General features: G+C 36.0%; 6 non-coding genes across 6 annotated transcripts; all 6 read left to right on the forward strand.

The window, feature by feature from the left end:
- The first annotated feature begins 1347 nt into the window (after positions 1 to 1347).
- Positions 1348 to 1419, forward strand: TRNAD-GUC (transfer RNA aspartic acid (anticodon GUC)). Its single transcript has one exon. It is a non-coding gene; the product is annotated as a tRNA-Asp (tRNA).
- Positions 1420 to 5579: 4160 nt separating this feature from the next.
- TRNAD-GUC (transfer RNA aspartic acid (anticodon GUC)) lies at positions 5580 to 5651 on the forward strand. Its single transcript has one exon. It is a non-coding gene; the product is annotated as a tRNA-Asp (tRNA).
- Positions 5652 to 9101: 3450 nt separating this feature from the next.
- TRNAD-GUC (transfer RNA aspartic acid (anticodon GUC)) lies at positions 9102 to 9173 on the forward strand. Its single transcript has one exon. It is a non-coding gene; the product is annotated as a tRNA-Asp (tRNA).
- Positions 9174 to 10507: 1334 nt separating this feature from the next.
- On the forward strand, positions 10508 to 10579 carry TRNAD-GUC (transfer RNA aspartic acid (anticodon GUC)). The gene has a single exon. It is a non-coding gene; the product is annotated as a tRNA-Asp (tRNA).
- Positions 10580 to 16141: 5562 nt separating this feature from the next.
- On the forward strand, positions 16142 to 16213 carry TRNAD-GUC (transfer RNA aspartic acid (anticodon GUC)). The gene has a single exon. It is a non-coding gene; the product is annotated as a tRNA-Asp (tRNA).
- A 2038-nt stretch (positions 16214 to 18251) lies between these two features.
- TRNAD-GUC (transfer RNA aspartic acid (anticodon GUC)) lies at positions 18252 to 18323 on the forward strand. The gene has a single exon. It is a non-coding gene; the product is annotated as a tRNA-Asp (tRNA).
- The last annotated feature ends 1341 nt before the right edge of the window (positions 18324 to 19664 follow it).

Below are 19664 nucleotides of genomic sequence, written 5' to 3' on the forward strand. Positions count from 1 at the left end.
GATGGGGAGGCGATTCCTTTTATTCACACAATTAAATAAAATGATGAACTTTCTAACATTGTAAAATATATCTGTCATTATCCTTGCCTATTCCGATTGAGAAAAAAGGTTGAATTCACTGATGAACAAAATGCTTACTGATGTGTTAACTGAAATTCATAATATGCTCTGAATATTTCAATATGCACAGGCGTACCATCAAAAACACTTTACATCTGCATTCTCTTGGAAAATGAGATGAAGCAGTGGTGAATCCTAGGCTGCTGTTCCACTCGATTGGCACAATTTACAAGTAGAATGACTGCTTTTGGTTAGTAGTGACCCCTGGTGGCTAATAGTTATAAGCTGCAAATGGTAAAGTGAGCTGATTATATATATATATATATATATATATAAATATATATATTGATAGTTAGAAAGATAGCCAGATAGACAGATCGATAGATATTTAGTTCAATGAAATAATTTCTTGATAAAACTGATTGTTTTTGGCTAGGAATTTCTGTATTGTAATATTTAGGAAAAAAGATTTCTTGTCCTAACGAAAAGCAGCAAATCTGCCTATTACAATTCTGTGAATTGATCGAGGGTATGCCTTAACCCCGAGGTGGTGAGCACTGTTTAACTGATGCTAATAAGTCCTCGTTAGTATAGTGGTCAGTATCCCCTCCTGTCACGCGGGAGACCGGGGTTCAATTCCCCGACGGGGAGGCGATTCCTTTTATTCACACAATTAAATAAAATGATGTACTTTCTAACATTGTAAAATATATCTGTCATTATCCATGCCTATTCCGATTGAGAAAAAAGGTTGAATTCAGTGATGGCCAAAATGCTTACTGATGTGTTAACTGAAATTCAGAATATGCTCTGAATATTTCAATATGCACAGGCGTACCATCAAAAACACTTTACATCTGCATTCTCTTGGAAAATGAGATGAAGCAGTGGTGAATCCTAGGCTGCTGTTCCACTCGATTGGCACAATTTACAAGTAGAATGACTGCTTTTGGTTAGTAGTGACCCCTGGTGGCTAATAGTTATAAGCTGCAAATGGTAAAGTGAGCTGAGTATATAGATATATATATATATATATATAAATATATATATTGATAGTTAGAAAGATAGCCAGATAGACAGATCGATAGATAGATATTTATTTCAATGAAATAATTTCTTGATAAAACTGATTGTTTTTGGCTAGGAATTTCTGTATTGTAATATTTAGGAAAAAAGATTACTTGTCCTAACCAAAAGCAGCAAATCTGCCTATTACAATACTGTGAATTGATCGATGGTATGCCTTAACCCCAAGGAGGTGAACACTGTTTAACTGATGCCAATAAGTCCTCGTTAGTATAGTGGTTAGTATCCCCGCCTGTCACGCGGGAGACTGGGGTTCAATTCCCCGACGGGGAAGCGATTCCTTTTATTCACACAATTAAATAAAATGATGTACTTTTTAACATTGTAAAATATATCTGTCATTATCCTTGCCTATTCCGATTGAGAAAAAAGGTTGAATTCACCGATGGACAAAATGCTTACTGATGTGTTAACTGAAATTCATAATATGCTCTGAATATTTCAATATGCACAGGCGTACCATCAAAAACACTTTACATCTGCATTCTCTTGGAAAATGAGATGAAGCACTGGTGAATCCTAGGCTGCTGTTCCACTCGATTGGCACAATTTACAAGTAGAATGACTGCTTTTGGTTAGTAGTGACCCCTGGTGGCTAATAGTTATAAGCTGCAAATGGTAAATTGAGCTGATTATATAGATATATATATATATATAAATATATATATTGATAGTTAGAAAGATAGCTAGATGGACAGATCGATAGATAGATATTTATTTCAATGAAATAATTTCTTGATAAAACTGATTGTTTTTGGCTAGGAATTTCTGTATTGTAATATTTAGGAAAAAAGATTACTTGTCCTAACCAAAAGCAGCAAATCTGCCTATTACAATACTGTGAATTGATCGATGGTATGCCTTAACCCCAAGGAGGTGAGCACTGTTTAACTGATGCCAATAAGTCCTCGTTAGTATAGTGGTCAGTATCCCTGCCTGTCACGTGGGAGACCGGGGTTCAATTCCCCGACGGGGAGGCGGTTCCTTTTATTCACACAATTAAATAAAATGATGTACTTTTTAACATTGTAAAATATATCTGTCATTATCCTTGCCTATTCCGATTGAGAAAAAAGGTTGAATTCACCGATGGACAAAATGCTTACTGATGTGTTAACTGAAATTCATAATATGCTCTGAATATTTCAATATGCACAGGCGTACCATCAAAAACACTTTACATCTGCATTCTCTTGCAAAATGAGATGAAGCAGTGGTGAATCCTAGGCTGCTGTTCCACTCGATTGGCACAATTTACAAGTAGAATGACTGCTTTTGGTTAGTAGTGACCCCTGGTGGCTAATAGTTATAAGCTGCAAATGGTAAAGTGAGCTGATTATATAGATATATATATATATATATAAATATATATATTGATAGTTAGAAAGATAGCCAGATAGACAGATCGATAGATAGATATTTATTTCAATGAAATCATTTCTTGATAAAACTGATTGTTTTTGGCTAGGAATTTCTGTATTGTAATATTTAGGAAAAAAGATTACTTGTCCTAACCAAAAGCAGCAAATCTGCCTATTACAATACTGTGAATTGATCGATGGTATGCCTTAACCCCAAGGAGGTGAGCACTGTTTAACTAATGCCAATAAGTCCTCATTAGTATAGTGGTCAGTATCCCTGCCTGTCACGCGGGAGACCGGGGTTCAATTCCCAGACGGGGAGGCGATTCCTTTTATTCACACAATTAAATAAAATGATGAACTTTCTAACATTGTAAAATATATCTGTCATTATCCTTGCCTATTCCGATTGAGAAAAAAGGTTCAATTCACTGATGAACAAAATGCTTACTGATGTGTTAACTGAAATTCATAATATGCTCTGAATATTTCAATATGCACAGGCGTACCATCAAAAACACTTTACATCTGCATTCTCTTGGAAAATGAGATGAAGCACTGGTGAATCCTAGGCTGCTGTTCCACTCGATTGGCACAATTTACAAGTAGAATGACTGCTTTTGGTTAGTAGTGACCCCTGGTGGCTAATAGTTATAAGCTGCAAATGGTAAAGTGAGCTGATTATATAGATATATATATATATAAATATATATATTGATAGTTAGAAAGATAGCTAGATAGACAGATCGATAGATAGATATTTATTTCAATGAAATAATTTCTTGATAAAACTGATTGTTTTTGGCTAGGAATTTCTGTATTGTAATATTAAGGAAAAAAGATTACTTGTCCTAACCAAAAGCAGCAAATCTGCCTATTACAATACTGTGAATTGATCGATGGTATGCCTTAACCCCAAGGAGGTGAGCACTGTTTAACTGATGCCAATAAGTCCTCGTTAGTATAGTGGTCAGTATCCCCTCCTGTCACGCGGGAGACCAGGGTTCAATTCCCCAACGGGGAGGCGATTCCTTTTATTCACACAATTAAATAAAATGATGAACTTTCTCACATTGTAAAATATATCTGTCATTATCCTTGCCTATTCCGATTGAGAAAAAAGGTTGAATTCACTGATGAACAAAATGCTTACTGATGTGTTACCTGAAATTCATAATATGCTCTGAATATTTCAATATGCACAGGCGTACCATCAAAAACACTTTACATCTGCATTCTCTTGGAAAATGAGATGAAGCAGTGGTGAATCCTAGGCTGCTGTTCCACTCGATTGGCACAATTTACAAGTAGAATGACTGCTTTTGGTTAGTAGTGACCCCTGGTGGCTAATAGTTATAAGCTGCAAATGGTAAAGTGAGCTGATTATATAGATATATATATATATATATAAATATATATATTGATAGTTAGAAAGATAGCCAGATAGACAGATCGATAGATATTTAGTTCAATGAAATAATTTCTTGATAAAACTGATTGTTTTTGGCTAGGAATTTCTGTATTGTAATATTTAGGAAAAAAGATTTCTTGTCCTAACGAAAAGCAGCAAATCTGCCTATTACAATTCTGTGAATTGATCGAGGGTATGCCTTAACCCCAAGGTGGTGAGCACTGTTTAACTGATGCCAATAAGTCCTCGTTAGTATAGTGGTCAGTATCCCCTCCTGTCACGCGAGAGACCGGGGTTCAATTCCCCGACGGGGAGGCGATTCCTTTTATTCACACAATTAAATAAAATGATGTACTTTCTAACATTGTAAAATATATCTGTCATTATCCATGCCTATTCCGATTGAGAAAAAAGGTTGAATTCAGTGATGGCCAAAATGCTTACTGATGTGTTAACTGAAATTCAGAATATGCTCTGAATATTTCAATATGCACAGGCGTACCATCAAAAACACTTTACATCTGCATTCTCTTGGAAAATGAGATGAAGCAGTGGTGAATCCTAGGCTGCTGTTCCACTCGATTGGCACAATTTACAAGTAGAATGACTGCTTTTGGTTAGTAGTGACCCCTGGTGGCTAATAGTTATAAGCTGCAAATGGTAAAGTGAGCTGATTATATAGATATATATATATATATATATATAAATATATATATTGATAGTTAGAAAGATAGCCAGATAGACAGATCGATAGATAGATATTTATTTCAATGAAATAATTTCTTGATAAAACTGATTGTTTTTGGCTAGGAATTTCTGTATTGTAATATTTAGGAAAAAAGATTTCTTGTCCTAACGAAAAGCAGCAAATCTGCCTATTACAATTCTGTGAATTGATCGAGGGTATGCCTTAACCCCAAGGTGGTGAGCACTGTTTAACTGATGCTAATAAGTCCTCGTTAGTACAGTGGTCAGTATCCCCTCCTGTCACGCGGGAGACCGGGGTTCAATTCCCCGACGGGGAGGCGATTCCTTTTATTCACACAATTAAATAAAATGATGTACTTTCTAACATTGTAAAATATATCTGTCATTATCCATGCCTATTCCGATTGAGAAAAAAGGTTGAATTCAGTGATGGCCAAAATGCTTACTGATGTGTTAACTGAAATTCAGAATATGCTCTGAATATTTCAATATGCACAGGCGTACCATCAAAAACACTTTACATCTGCATTCTCTTGGAAAATGAGATGAAGCAGTGGTGAATCCTAGGCTGCTGTTCCACTCGATTGGCACAATTTACAAGTAGAATGACTGCTTTTGGTTAGTAGTGACCCCTGGTGGCTAATAGTTATAAGCTGCAAATGGTAAAGTGAGCTGATTATATAGATAGATATATATATATATATAAATATATATATTGATAGTTAGAAAGATAGCCAGATAGACAGATCGATAGATAGATATTTATTTCAATGAAATAATTTCTTGATAAAACTGATTGTTTTTGGCTAGGAATTTCTGTATTGTAATATTTAGGAAAAAAGATTACTTGTCCTAACCAAAAGCAGCAAATCTGCCTATTACAATACTGTGAATTGATCGATGGTATGCCTTAACCCCAAGGAGGTGAACACTGTTTAACTGATGCCAATATGTCCTCGTTAGTATAGTGGTTAGTATCCCCGCCTGTCACGCGGGAGACTGGGGTTCAATTCCCCGACGGGGAAGCGATTCCTTTTATTCACACAATTAAATAAAATGATGTACTTTTTAACATTGTAAAATATATCTGTCATTATCCTTGCCTATTCCGATTGAGAAAAAAGGTTGAATTCACCGATGGACAAAATGCTTACTGATGTGTTAACTGAAATTCATAATATGCTCTGAATATTTCAATATGCACAGGCGTACCATCAAAAACACTTTACATCTGCATTCTCTTGGAAAATGAGATGAAGCACTGGTGAATCCTAGGCTGCTGTTCCACTCGATTGGCACAATTTACAAGTAGAATGACTGCTTTTGGTTAGTAGTGACCCCTGGTGGCTAATAGTTATAAGCTGCAAATGGTAAAGTGAGCTGATTATATAGATATATATATATATATAAATATATATATTGATAGTTAGAAAGATAGCTAGATGGACAGATCGATAGATAGATATTTATTTCAATGAAATAATTTCTTGATAAAACTGATTGTTTTTGGCTAGGAATTTCTGTATTGTAATATTTAGGAAAAAAGATTACTTGTCCTAACCAAAAGCAGCAAATCTGCCTATTACAATACTGTGAATTGATCGATGGTATGCCTTAACCCCAAGGAGGTGAGCACTGTTTAACTGATGCCAATAAGTCCTCGTTAGTATAGTGGTCAGTATCCCTGCCTGTCACGTGGGAGACCGGGGTTCAATTCCCCGACGGGGAGGCGGTTCCTTTTATTCACACAATTAAATAAAATGATGTACTTTTTAACATTGTAAAATATATCTGTCATTATCCTTGCCTATTCCGATTGAGAAAAAAGGTTGAATTCACCGATGGACAAAATGCTTACTGATGTGTTAACTGAAATTCATAATATGCTCTGAATATTTCAATATGCACAGGCGTACCATCAAAAACACTTTACATCTGCATTCTCTTGCAAAATGAGATGAAGCAGTGGTGAATCCTAGGCTGCTGTTCCACTCGATTGGCACAATTTACAAGTAGAATGACTGCTTTTGGTTAGTAGTGACCCCTGGTGGCTAATAGTTATAAGCTGCAAATGGTAAAGTGAGCTGATTATATAGATATATATATATATATATAAATATATATATTGATAGTTAGAAAGATAGCCAGATAGACAGATCGATAGATAGATATTTATTTCAATGAAATCATTTCTTGATAAAACTGATTGTTTTTGGCTAGGAATTTCTGTATTGTAATATTTAGGAAAAAAGATTACTTGTCCTAACCAAAAGCAGCAAATCTGCCTATTACAATACTGTGAATTGATCGATGGTATGCCTTAACCCCAAGGAGGTGAGCACTGTTTAACTAATGCCAATAAGTCCTCATTAGTATAGTGGTCAGTATCCCTGCCTGTCACGCGGGAGACCGGGGTTCAATTCCCAGACGGGGAGGCGATTCCTTTTATTCACACAATTAAATAAAATGATGAACTTTCTAACATTGTAAAATATATCTGTCATTATCCTTGCCTATTCCGATTGAGAAAAAAGGTTCAATTCACTGATGAACAAAATGCTTACTGATGTGTTAACTGAAATTCATAATATGCTCTGAATATTTCAATATGCACAGGCGTACCATCAAAAACACTTTACATCTGCATTCTCTTGGAAAATGAGATGAAGCACTGGTGAATCCTAGGCTGCTGTTCCACTCGATTGGCACAATTTACAAGTAGAATGACTGCTTTTGGTTAGTAGTGACCCCTGGTGGCTAATAGTTATAAGCTGCAAATGGTAAAGTGAGCTGATTATATAGATATATATATATATAAATATATATATTGATAGTTAGAAAGATAGCTAGATAGACAGATCGATAGATAGATATTTATTTCAATGAAATAATTTCTTGATAAAACTGATTGTTTTTGGCTAGGAATTTCTGTATTGTAATATTAAGGAAAAAAGATTACTTGTCCTAACCAAAAGCAGCAAATCTGCCTATTACAATACTGTGAATTGATCGATGGTATGCCTTAACCCCAAGGAGGTGAGCACTGTTTAACTGATGCCAATAAGTCCTCGTTAGTATAGTGGTCAGTATCCCCTCCTGTCACGCGGGAGACCAGGGTTCAATTCCCCAACGGGGAGGCGATTCCTTTTATTCACACAATTAAATAAAATGATGAACTTTCTCACATTGTAAAATATATCTGTCATTATCCTTGCCTATTCCGATTGAGAAAAAAGGTTGAATTCACTGATGAACAAAATGCTTACTGATGTGTTAACTGAAATTCATAATATGCTCTGAATATTTCAATATGCACAGGCGTACCATCAAAAACACTTTACATCTGCATTCTCTTGGAAAATGAGATGAAGCAGTGGTGAATCCTAGGCTGCTGTTCCACTCGATTGGCACAATTTACAAGTAGAATGACTGCTTTTGGTTAGTAGTGACCCCTGGTGGCTAATAGTTATAAGCTGCAAATGGTAAAGTGAGCTGATTATATAGATATATATATATATATATAAATATATATATTGATAGTTAGAAAGATAGCCAGATAGACAGATCGATAGATATTTAGTTCAATGAAATAATTTCTTGATAAAACTGATTGTTTTTGGCTAGGAATTTCTGTATTGTAATATTTAGGAAAAAAGATTTCTTGTCCTAACGAAAAGCAGCAAATCTGCCTATTACAATTCTGTGAATTGATCGAGGGTATGCCTTAACCCCAAGGTGGTGAGCACTGTTTAACTGATGCCAATAAGTCCTCGTTAGTATAGTGGTCAGTATCCCCTCCTGTCACGCGAGAGACCGGGGTTCAATTCCCCGACGGGGAGGCGATTCCTTTTATTCACACAATTAAATAAAATGATGTACTTTCTAACATTGTAAAATATATCTGTCATTATCCATGCCTATTCCGATTGAGAAAAAAGGTTGAATTCAGTGATGGCCAAAATGCTTACTGATGTGTTAACTGAAATTCAGAATATGCTCTGAATATTTCAATATGCACAGGCGTACCATCAAAAACACTTTACATCTGCATTCTCTTGGAAAATGAGATGAAGCAGTGGTGAATCCTAGGCTGCTGTTCCACTCGATTGGCACAATTTACAAGTAGAATGACTGCTTTTGGTTAGTAGTGACCCCTGGTGGCTAATAGTTATAAGCTGCAAATGGTAAAGTGAGCTGATTATATATATATATATATATATATATATAAATATATATATTGATAGTTAGAAAGATAGCCAGATAGACAGATCGATAGATAGATATTTATTTCAATGAAATAATTTCTTGATAAAACTGATTGTTTTTGGCTAGGAATTTCTGTATTGTAATATTTAGGAAAAAAGATTACTTGTCCTAACCAAAAGCAGCAAATCTGCCTATTACAATACTGTGAATTGATTGATGGTATGCCTTAACCCCAAGGAGGTGAGCACTGTTTAACTGATGCCAATAAGTCCTCGTTAGTATAGTGGTTAGTATCCCCGCCTGTCATGCGGGAGACCGGGGTTCAATTCCTCGACGGGGAGGCGATTCCTTTTATTCACACAATTAAATAAAATGATGTACTTTTTAACATTGTAAAATATATCTGTCATTATCCTTGCCTATTCCGATTGAGAAAAAAGGTTGAATTCACCGATGGACAAAATGCTTACTGATGTGTTAACTGAAATTCATAATATGCTCTGAATATTTCAATATGCACAGGCGTACCATCAAAAACACTTTACATCTGCATTCTCTTGGAAAATGAGATGAAGCACTGGTGAATCCTAGGCTGCTGTTCCACTCGATTGGCACAATTTACAAGTAGAATGACTGCTTTTGGTTAGTAGTGACCCCTGGTGGCTAATAGTTATAAGCTGCAAATGGTAAAGTGAGCTGATTATATAGATATATATATATATATAAATATATATATTGATAGTTAGAAAGATAGCTAGATAGACAGATCGATAGATAGATATTTATTTCAATGAAATAATTTCTTGATAAAACTGATTGTTTTTGGCTAGGAATTTCTGTATTGTAATATTTAGGAAAAAAGATTACTTGTCCTAACCAAAAGCAGCAAATCTGCCTATTACAATACTGTGAATTGATCGATGGTATGCCTTAACCCCAAGGAGGTGAGCACTGTTTAACTGATGCCAATAAGTCCTCGTTAGTATAGTGGTCAGTATCCCCGCCTGTCACGTGGGAGACTGGGGTTCAATTCCCCGACGGGGAGGCGGTTCCTTTTATTCACACAATTAAATAAAATGATGTACTTTTTAACATTGTAAAATATATCTGTCATTATCCTTGCCTATTCCGATTGAGAAAAAAGGTTGAATTCACCGATGGACAAAATGCTTACTGATGTGTTAACTGAAATTCATAATATGCTCTGAATATTTCAATATGCACAGGCGTACCATCAAAAACACTTTACATCTGCATTCTCTTGCAAAATGAGATGAAGCAGTGGTGAATCCTAGGCTGCTGTTCCACTCGATTGGCACAATTTACAAGTAGAATGACTGCTTTTGGTTAGTAGTGACCCCTGGTGGCTATTAGTTATAAGCTGCAAATGGTAAAGTGAGCTGATTATATAGATATATATATATATAAATATATATATTGATAGTTAGAAAGATAGCTAGATAGACAGATCGATAGATAGATATTTATTTCAATGAAATAATTTCTTGATAATACTGATTGTTTTTGGCTAATAATTTCTGTATTGAAATATTTAGGAAAAAAGATGACTTGTCCTAACCAAAAGCAGCACATCTGCCTATTACAATACTGTGAATTGATCGAGGGTATGCCTTAACCCCAAGGAGGTGAGCACTGTTTAACTGATGCCAATAAGTCCTCGTTAGTATAGTGGTTAGTATCCCCGCCTGTCACGCGGGAGACTGGGGTTCAATTCCCCGACGGGGAAGCGATTCCTTTTATTCACACAATTAAATAAAATGATGTACTTTTTAACATTGTAAAATATATCTGTCATTATCCTTGCCTATTCCGATTGAGAAAAAAGGTTGAATTCACCGATGGACAAAATGCTTACTGATGTGTTAACTGAAATTCATAATATGCTCTGAATATTTCAATATGCACAGGCGTACCATCAAAGACACTTTACATCTGCATTCTCTTGGAAAATGAGATGAAGCACTGGTGAATCCTAGGCTGCTGTTCCACTCGATTGGCACAATTTACAAGTAGAATGACTGCTTTTGGTTAGTAGTGACCCCTGGTGGCTAATAGTTATAAGCTGCAAATGGTAAAGTGAGCCGATTATATAGATATATATATATATATATAAATATATATATTGATAGTTAGAAAGATAGCTAGATGGACAGATCGATAGATAGATATTTATTTCAATGAAATAATTTCTTGATAAAACTGATTGTTTTTGGCTAGGAATTTCTGTATTGTAATATTTAGGAAAAAAGATTACTTGTCCTAACCAAAAGCAGCAAATCTGCCTATTACAATACTGTGAATTGATCGATGGTATGCCTTAACCCCAAGGAGGTGAGCACTGTTTAACTGATGCCAATAAGTCCTCGTTAGTATAGTGGTCAGTATCCCTGCCTGTCACGTGGGAGACCGGGGTTCAATTCCCCGACGGGGAGGCGGTTCCTTTTATTCACACAATTAAATAAAATGATGTACTTTTTAACATTGTAAAATATATCTGTCATTATCCTTGCCTATTCCGATTGAGAAAAAAGGTTGAATTCACCGATGGACAAAATGCTTACTGATGTGTTAACTGAAATTCATAATATGCTCTGAATATTTCAATATGCACAGGCGTACCATCAAAAACACTTTACATCTGCATTCTCTTGCAAAATGAGATGAAGCAGTGGTGAATCCTAGGCTGCTGTTCCACTCGATTGGCACAATTTACAAGTAGAATGACTGCTTTTGGTTAGTAGTGACCCCTGGTGGCTAATAGTTATAAGCTGCAAATGGTAAAGTGAGCTGATTATATAGATATATATATATATATATAAATATATATATTGATAGTTAGAAAGATAGCCAGATAGACAGATCGATAGATAGATATTTATTTCAATGAAATCATTTCTTGATAAAACTGATTGTTTTTGGCTAGGAATTTCTGTATTGTAATATTTAGGAAAAAAGATTACTTGTCCTAACCAAAAGCAGCAAATCTGCCTATTACAATACTGTGAATTGATCGATGGTATGCCTTAACCCCAAGGAGGTGAGCACTGTTTAACTAATGCCAATAAGTCCTCATTAGTATAGTGGTCAGTATCCCTGCCTGTCACGCGGGAGACCGGGGTTCAATTCCCAGACGGGGAGGCGATTCCTTTTATTCACACAATTAAATAAAATGATGAACTTTCTAACATTGTAAAATATATCTGTCATTATCCTTGCCTATTCCGATTGAGAAAAAAGGTTCAATTCACTGATGAACAAAATGCTTACTGATGTGTTAACTGAAATTCATAATATGCTCTGAATATTTCAATATGCACAGGCGTACCATCAAAAACACTTTACATCTGCATTCTCTTGGAAAATGAGATGAAGCACTGGTGAATCCTAGGCTGCTGTTCCACTCGATTGGCACAATTTACAAGTAGAATGACTGCTTTTGGTTAGTAGTGACCCCTGGTGGCTAATAGTTATAAGCTGCAAATGGTAAAGTGAGCTGATTATATAGATATATATATATATAAATATATATATTGATAGTTAGAAAGATAGCTAGATAGACAGATCGATAGATAGATATTTATTTCAATGAAATAATTTCTTGATAAAACTGATTGTTTTTGGCTAGGAATTTCTGTATTGTAATATTAAGGAAAAAAGATTACTTGTCCTAACCAAAAGCAGCAAATCTGCCTATTACAATACTGTGAATTGATCGATGGTATGCCTTAACCCCAAGGAGGTGAGCACTGTTTAACTGATGCCAATAAGTCCTCGTTAGTATAGTGGTCAGTATCCCCTCCTGTCACGCGGGAGACCAGGGTTCAATTCCCCAACGGGGAGGCGATTCCTTTTATTCACACAATTAAATAAAATGATGAACTTTCTCACATTGTAAAATATATCTGTCATTATCCTTGCCTATTCCGATTGAGAAAAAAGGTTGAATTCACTGATGAACAAAATGCTTACTGATGTGTTAACTGAAATTCATAATATGCTCTGAATATTTCAATATGCACAGGCGTACCATCAAAAACACTTTACATCTGCATTCTCTTGGAAAATGAGATGAAGCAGTGGTGAATCCTCGGCTGCTGTTCCACTCGATTGGCACAATTTACAAGTAGAATGACTGCTTTTGGTTAGTAGTGACCCCTGGTGGCTAATAGTTATAAGCTGCAAATGGTAAAGTGAGCTGATTATATATATATATATATATATATATAAATATATATATTGATAGTTAGAAAGATAGCCAGATAGACAGATCGATAGATATTTAGTTCAATGAAATAATTTCTTGATAAAACTGATTGTTTTTGGCTAGGAATTTCTGTATTGTAATATTTAGGAAAAAAGATTTCTTGTCCTAACGAAAAGCAGCAAATCTGCCTATTACAATTCTGTGAATTGATCGAGGGTATGCCTTAACCCCAAGGTGGTGAGCACTGTTTAACTGATGCCAATAAGTCCTCGTTAGTATAGTGGTCAGTATCCCCTCCTGTCACGCGAGAGACCGGGGTTCAATTCCCCGACGGGGAGGCGATTCCTTTTATTCACACAATTAAATAAAATGATGTACTTTCTAACATTGTAAAATATATCTGTCATTATCCATGCCTATTCCGATTGAGAAAAAAGAATGAATTCAGTGATGGCCAAAATGCTTACTGATGTGTTAACTGAAATTCAGAATATGCTCTGAATATTTCAATATGCACAGGCGTACCATCAAAAACACTTTACATCTGCATTCTCTTGGAAAATGAGATGAAGCAGTGGTGAATCCTAGGCTGCTGTTCCACTCGATTGGCACAATTTACAAGTAGAATGACTGCTTTTGGTTAGTAGTGACCCCTGGTGGCTAATAGTTATAAGCTGCAAATGGTAAAGTGAGCTGATTATATAGATATATATATATATATATAAATATATATATTGATAGTTAGAAAGATAGCCAGATAGACAGATCGATAGATAGATATTTATTTCAATGAAATCATTTCTTGATAAAACTGATTGTTTTTGGCTAGGAATTTCTGTATTGTAATATTTAGGAAAAAAGATTACTTGTCCTAACCAAAAGCAGCAAATCTGCCTATTACAATACTGTGAATTGATCGATGGTATGCCTTAACCCCAAGGAGGTGAGCACTGTTTAACTAATGCCAATAAGTCCTCATTAGTATAGTGGTCAGTATCCCTGCCTGTCACGCGGGAGACCGGGGTTCAATTCCCAGACGGGGAGGCGATTCCTTTTATTCACACAATTAAATAAAATGATGAACTTTCTAACATTGTAAAATATATCTGTCATTATCCTTGCCTATTCCGATTGAGAAAAAAGGTTCAATTCACTGATGAACAAAATGCTTACTGATGTGTTAACTGAAATTCATAATATGCTCTGAATATTTCAATATGCACAGGCGTACCATCAAAAACACTTTACATCTGCATTCTCTTGGAAAATGAGATGAAGCACTGGTGAATCCTAGGCTGCTGTTCCACTCGATTGGCACAATTTACAAGTAGAATGACTGCTTTTGGTTAGTAGTGACCCCTGGTGGCTAATAGTTATAAGCTGCAAATGGTAAAGTGAGCTGATTATATAGATATATATATATATAAATATATATATTGATAGTTAGAAAGATAGCTAGATAGACAGATCGATAGATAGATATTTATTTCAATGAAATAATTTCTTGATAAAACTGATTGTTTTTGGCTAGGAATTTCTGTATTGTAATATTAAGGAAAAAAGATTACTTGTCCTAACCAAAAGCAGCAAATCTGCCTATTACAATACTGTGAATTGATCGATGGTATGCCTTAACCCCAAGGAGGTGAGCACTGTTTAACTGATGCCAATAAGTCCTCGTTAGTATAGTGGTCAGTATCCCCTCCTGTCACGCGGGAGACCAGGGTTCAATTCCCCAACGGGGAGGCGATTCCTTTTATTCACACAATTAAATAAAATGATGAACTTTCTCACATTGTAAAATATATCTGTCATTATCCTTGCCTATTCCGATTGAGAAAAAAGGTTGAATTCACTGATGAACAAAATGCTTACTGATGTGTTAACTGAAATTCATAATATGCTCTGAATATTTCAATATGCACAGGCGTACCATCAAAAACACTTTACATCTGCATTCTCTTGGAAAATGAGATGAAGCAGTGGTGAATCCTAGGCTGCTGTTCCACTCGATTGGCACAATTTACAAGTAGAATGACTGCTTTTGGTTAGTAGTGACCCCTGGTGGCTAATAGTTATAAGCTGCAAATGGTAAAGTGAGCTGATTATATATATATATATATATATATATAAATATATATATTGATAGTTAGAAAGATAGCCAGATAGACAGATCGATAGATATTTAGTTCAATGAAATAATTTCTTGATAAAACTGATTGTTTTTGGCTAGGAATTTCTGTATTGTAATATTTAGGAAAAAAGATTTCTTGTCCTAACGAAAAGCAGCAAATCTGCCTATTACAATTCTGTGAATTGATCGAGGGTATGCCTTAACCCCAAGGTGGTGAGCACTGTTTAACTGATGCCAATAAGTCCTCGTTAGTATAGTGGTCAGTATCCCCTCCTGTCACGCGAGAGACCGGGGTTCAATTCCCCGACGGGGAGGCGATTCCTTTTATTCACACAATTAAATAAAATGATGTACTTTCTAACATTGTAAAATATATCTGTCATTATCCATGCCTATTCCGATTGAGAAAAAAGGTTGAATTCAGTGATGGCCAAAATGCTTACTGATGTGTTAACTGAAATTCAGAATATGCTCTGAATATTTCAATATGCACAGGCGTACCATCAAAAACACTTTACATCTGCATTCTCTTGGAAAATGAGATGAAGCAGTGGTGAATCCTAGGCTGCTGTTCCACTCGATTGGCACAATTTACAAGTAGAATGACTGCTTTTGGTTAGTAGTGACCCCTGGTGGCTAATAGTTATAAGCTGCAAATGGTAAAGTGAGCTGATTATATAGATATATATATATATATATATAAATATATATATTGATAGTTAGAAAGATAGCCAGATAGACAGATCGATAGATAGATATTTATTTCAATGAAATAATTTCTTGATAAAACTGATTGTTTTTGGCTAGGAATTTCTGTATTGTAATATTTAGGAAAAAAGATTACTTGTCCTAACCAAAAGCAGCAAATCTGCCTATTACAATACTGTGAATTGATTGATGGTATGCCTTAACCCCAAGGAGGTGAGCACTGTTTAACTGATGCCAATAAGTCCTCGTTAGTATAGTGGTTAGTATCCCCGCCTGTCATGCGGGAGACCGGGGTTCAATTCCTCGACGGGGAGGCGATTCCTTTTATTCACACAATTAAATAAAATGATGTACTTTTTAACATTGTAAAATATATCTGTCATTATCCTTGCCTATTCCGATTGAGAAAAAAGGTTGAATTCACCGATGGACAAAATGCTTACTGATGTGTTAACTGAAATTCATAATATGCTCTGAATATTTCAATATGCACAGGCGTACCATCAAAAACACTTTACATCTGCATTCTCTTGGAAAATGAGATGAAGCACTGGTGAATCCTAGGCTGCTGTTCCACTCGATTGGCACAATTTACAAGTAGAATGACTGCTTTTGGTTAGTAGTGACCCCTGGTGGCTAATAGTTATAAGCTGCAAATGGTAAAGTGAGCTGATTATATAGATATATATATATATAAATATATATATTGATAGTTAGAAAGATAGCTAGATAGACAGATCGATAGATAGATATTTATTTCAATGAAATAATTTCTTGATAAAACTGATTGTTTTTGGCTAGGAATTTCTGTATTGTAATATTTAGGAAAAAAGATTACTTGTCCTAACCAAAAGCAGCAAATCTGCCTATTACAATACTGTGAATTGATCGATGGTATGCCTTAACCCCAAGGAGGTGAGCACTGTTTAACTGATGCCAATAAGTCCTCGTTAGTATAGTGGTCAGTATCCCCGCCTGTCACGTGGGAGACTGGGGTTCAATTCCCCGACGGGGAGGTGGTTCCTTTTATTCACACAATTAAATAAAATGATGTACTTTTTAACATTGTAAAATATATCTGTCATTATCCTTGCCTATTCCGATTGAGAAAAAAGGTTGAATTCACCGATGGACAAAATGCTTACTGATGTGTTAACTGAAATTCATAATATGCTCTGAATATTTCAATATGCACAGGCGTACCATCAAAAACACTTTACATCTGCATTCTCTTGCAAAATGAGATGAAGCAGTGGTGAATCCTAGGCTGCTGTTCCACTCGATTGGCACAATTTACAAGTAGAATGACTGCTTTTGGTTAGTAGTGACCCCTGGTGGCTATTAGTTATAAGCTGCAAATGGTAAAGTGAGCTGATTATATAGATATATATATATATAAATATATATATTGATAGTTAGAAAGATAGCTAGATAGACAGATCGATAGATAGATATTTATTTCAATGAAATAATTTCTTGATAATACTGATTGTTTTTGGCTAATAATTTCTGTATTGAAATATTTAGGAAAAAAGATGACTTGTCCTAACCAAAAGCAGCACATCTGCCTATTACAATACTGTGAATTGATCGAGGGTATGCCTTAACCCCAAGGAGGTGAGCACTGTTTAACTGATGCCAATAAGTCCTCCTTAGTATAGTGGTCAGTATCCCCGCCTGTCACGCGGGAGACCGGGGTTCAATTCCCAGATGGGGAGGCGATTCCTTTTATTCACACAATTAAATAAAATGATGAACTTTCTAACATTGTAAAATATATCTGTCATTATCCTTGCCTATTCCGATTGAGAAAAAAGGTTGAATTCACTGATGAACAAAATGCTTACTGATGTGTTAACTGAAATTCATATTATGCTCTGAATATTTCAATATGCACAGGCGTACCATCAAAAACACTTTACATCTGCATTCTCTTGGAAAATGAGATGAAGCAGTGGTGAATCCTAGGCTGCTGTTCCACTCGATTGGCACAATTTACAAGTAGAATGACTGCTTTTGGTTAGTAGTGACCCCTGGTGGCTAATAGTTATAAGCTGCAAATGGTAAAGTGAGCTGATTATATAGATATATATATATATATATAAATATATATATTGATAGTTAGAAAGATAGCTAGATAGACAGATCGATAGATAGATATTTATTTCAATGAAATAATTTCTTGATAATACTGATTGTTTTTGGCTAATAATTTCTGTATTGAAATATTTAGGAAAAAAGATGACTTGTCCTAACCAAAAGCAGCACATCTGCCTATTACAATACTGTGAATTGTTCGAGGGTATGCCTTAACCCCAAGGAGGTGAGCACTGTTTAACTGATGCCAATAAGTCCTCGTTAGTATAGTGGTCAGTATCCCCGCCTGTCACGCGGGAGACCGGGGTTCAATTCCCCGACGGGGAGGCGATTCCTTTTATTCACACAATTAAATAAAATGATGAACTTTCTAACATTGTAAAATATATCTGTCATTATCCTTGCCTATTCCGATTGAGAAAAAAGGTTGAATTCACTGATGAACAAAATGCTTACTGATGTGTTAACTGAAATTCAGAATATGCTCTGAATATTTCAATATGCACAGGCGTACCATCAAAAACACTTTACATCTGCATTCTCTTGGAAAATGAGATGAAGCAGTGGTGAATCCTAGGCTGCTGTTCCACTCGATTGGCACAATTTACAAGTAGAATGACTGCTTTTGGTTAGTAGTGACCCCTGGTGGCTAATAGTTATAAGCTGCAAATGGTAAAGTGAGCTGATTATATAGATATATATATATATAAATTACCTACTGGCGGTCGCCAGTAGGTATATATAGTTAGGATTTTTTCTCTATGGGTTTTTTGAAAATTCTATGTCTAATAACTTTGGCGTTTGTGGACGGAATTGGCTGAAATTTTCAGGAAAATGGCACATTTTGTTTCTGAGCAGCCCTTGAAAATTTGGGGGGGGTTCGTCAAGGGGGGGGCGATAAAAAAGGGGGGTCCCAAAACGCGTTTTTCCCATGTTAATTTCCATAGGGCGGTTGGCCTCACTTTTAGCCCGAACGGCTGAATGGATTTGCACGAAACTTGGCAAAATTGTAGGGACTGGTAGCCCGATGTGCCTTTTGTAGGTCTCAATATATGTGCTCCAGTGGATTTTGAGAAATTAACGTTTAAAAAAAGATATATATCTGTAACAGCGGACCGGGCAGCGCTCTGGTTCGCGGACTTTTCGCGCAACGGAGCTTTGTGAAGCGAAGCTGATTGGTTCTCCGGCGTCTGTCAACATTCCAAACAGTCCGTAGCGGCCGCCATCTTGTCTCTCGGTAGGATCGAGAGACAAGAGGAGGCCAAAGCAAATTACCATAAGGGGGCATAGTACATTGTCGCTCACCCCCTAGGTTTGATGTGGAGGTTTTAAAAGGGCCCCGCGGGGCAAAAAAAATATAAAAATAATAATAATCGAACAGCTGAATGGATTTGCACGAAACTTGGCAAAATTGTAGGGACTGGTAGCCCGATGTGCCTTTGCTAGATCTCAATATATGTGCTCCAGTGGATTTTGAGAAATTAACGTTCAAAAAAAGGTATATATCTGTAACAGCGCACCGCTTCGCGTACTTTTCGCGTTACGGAGCTTTGCGAAGCGAAGCTGATTGGCTCTCCGGTGTCTGTAAACATTCCAAACAGTCCGTAGCGGCCGCCATCTTGTCTCTCGGTAGGATCGAACAGCTGAATGGATTTGCACGAAACTTGG

The sequence above is a fragment of the Lissotriton helveticus genome, chromosome 1_2, assembly GCF_964261635.1.
Source record: "Lissotriton helveticus chromosome 1_2, aLisHel1.1, whole genome shotgun sequence".
NCBI lineage: Eukaryota > Metazoa > Chordata > Amphibia > Caudata > Salamandridae > Lissotriton > Lissotriton helveticus.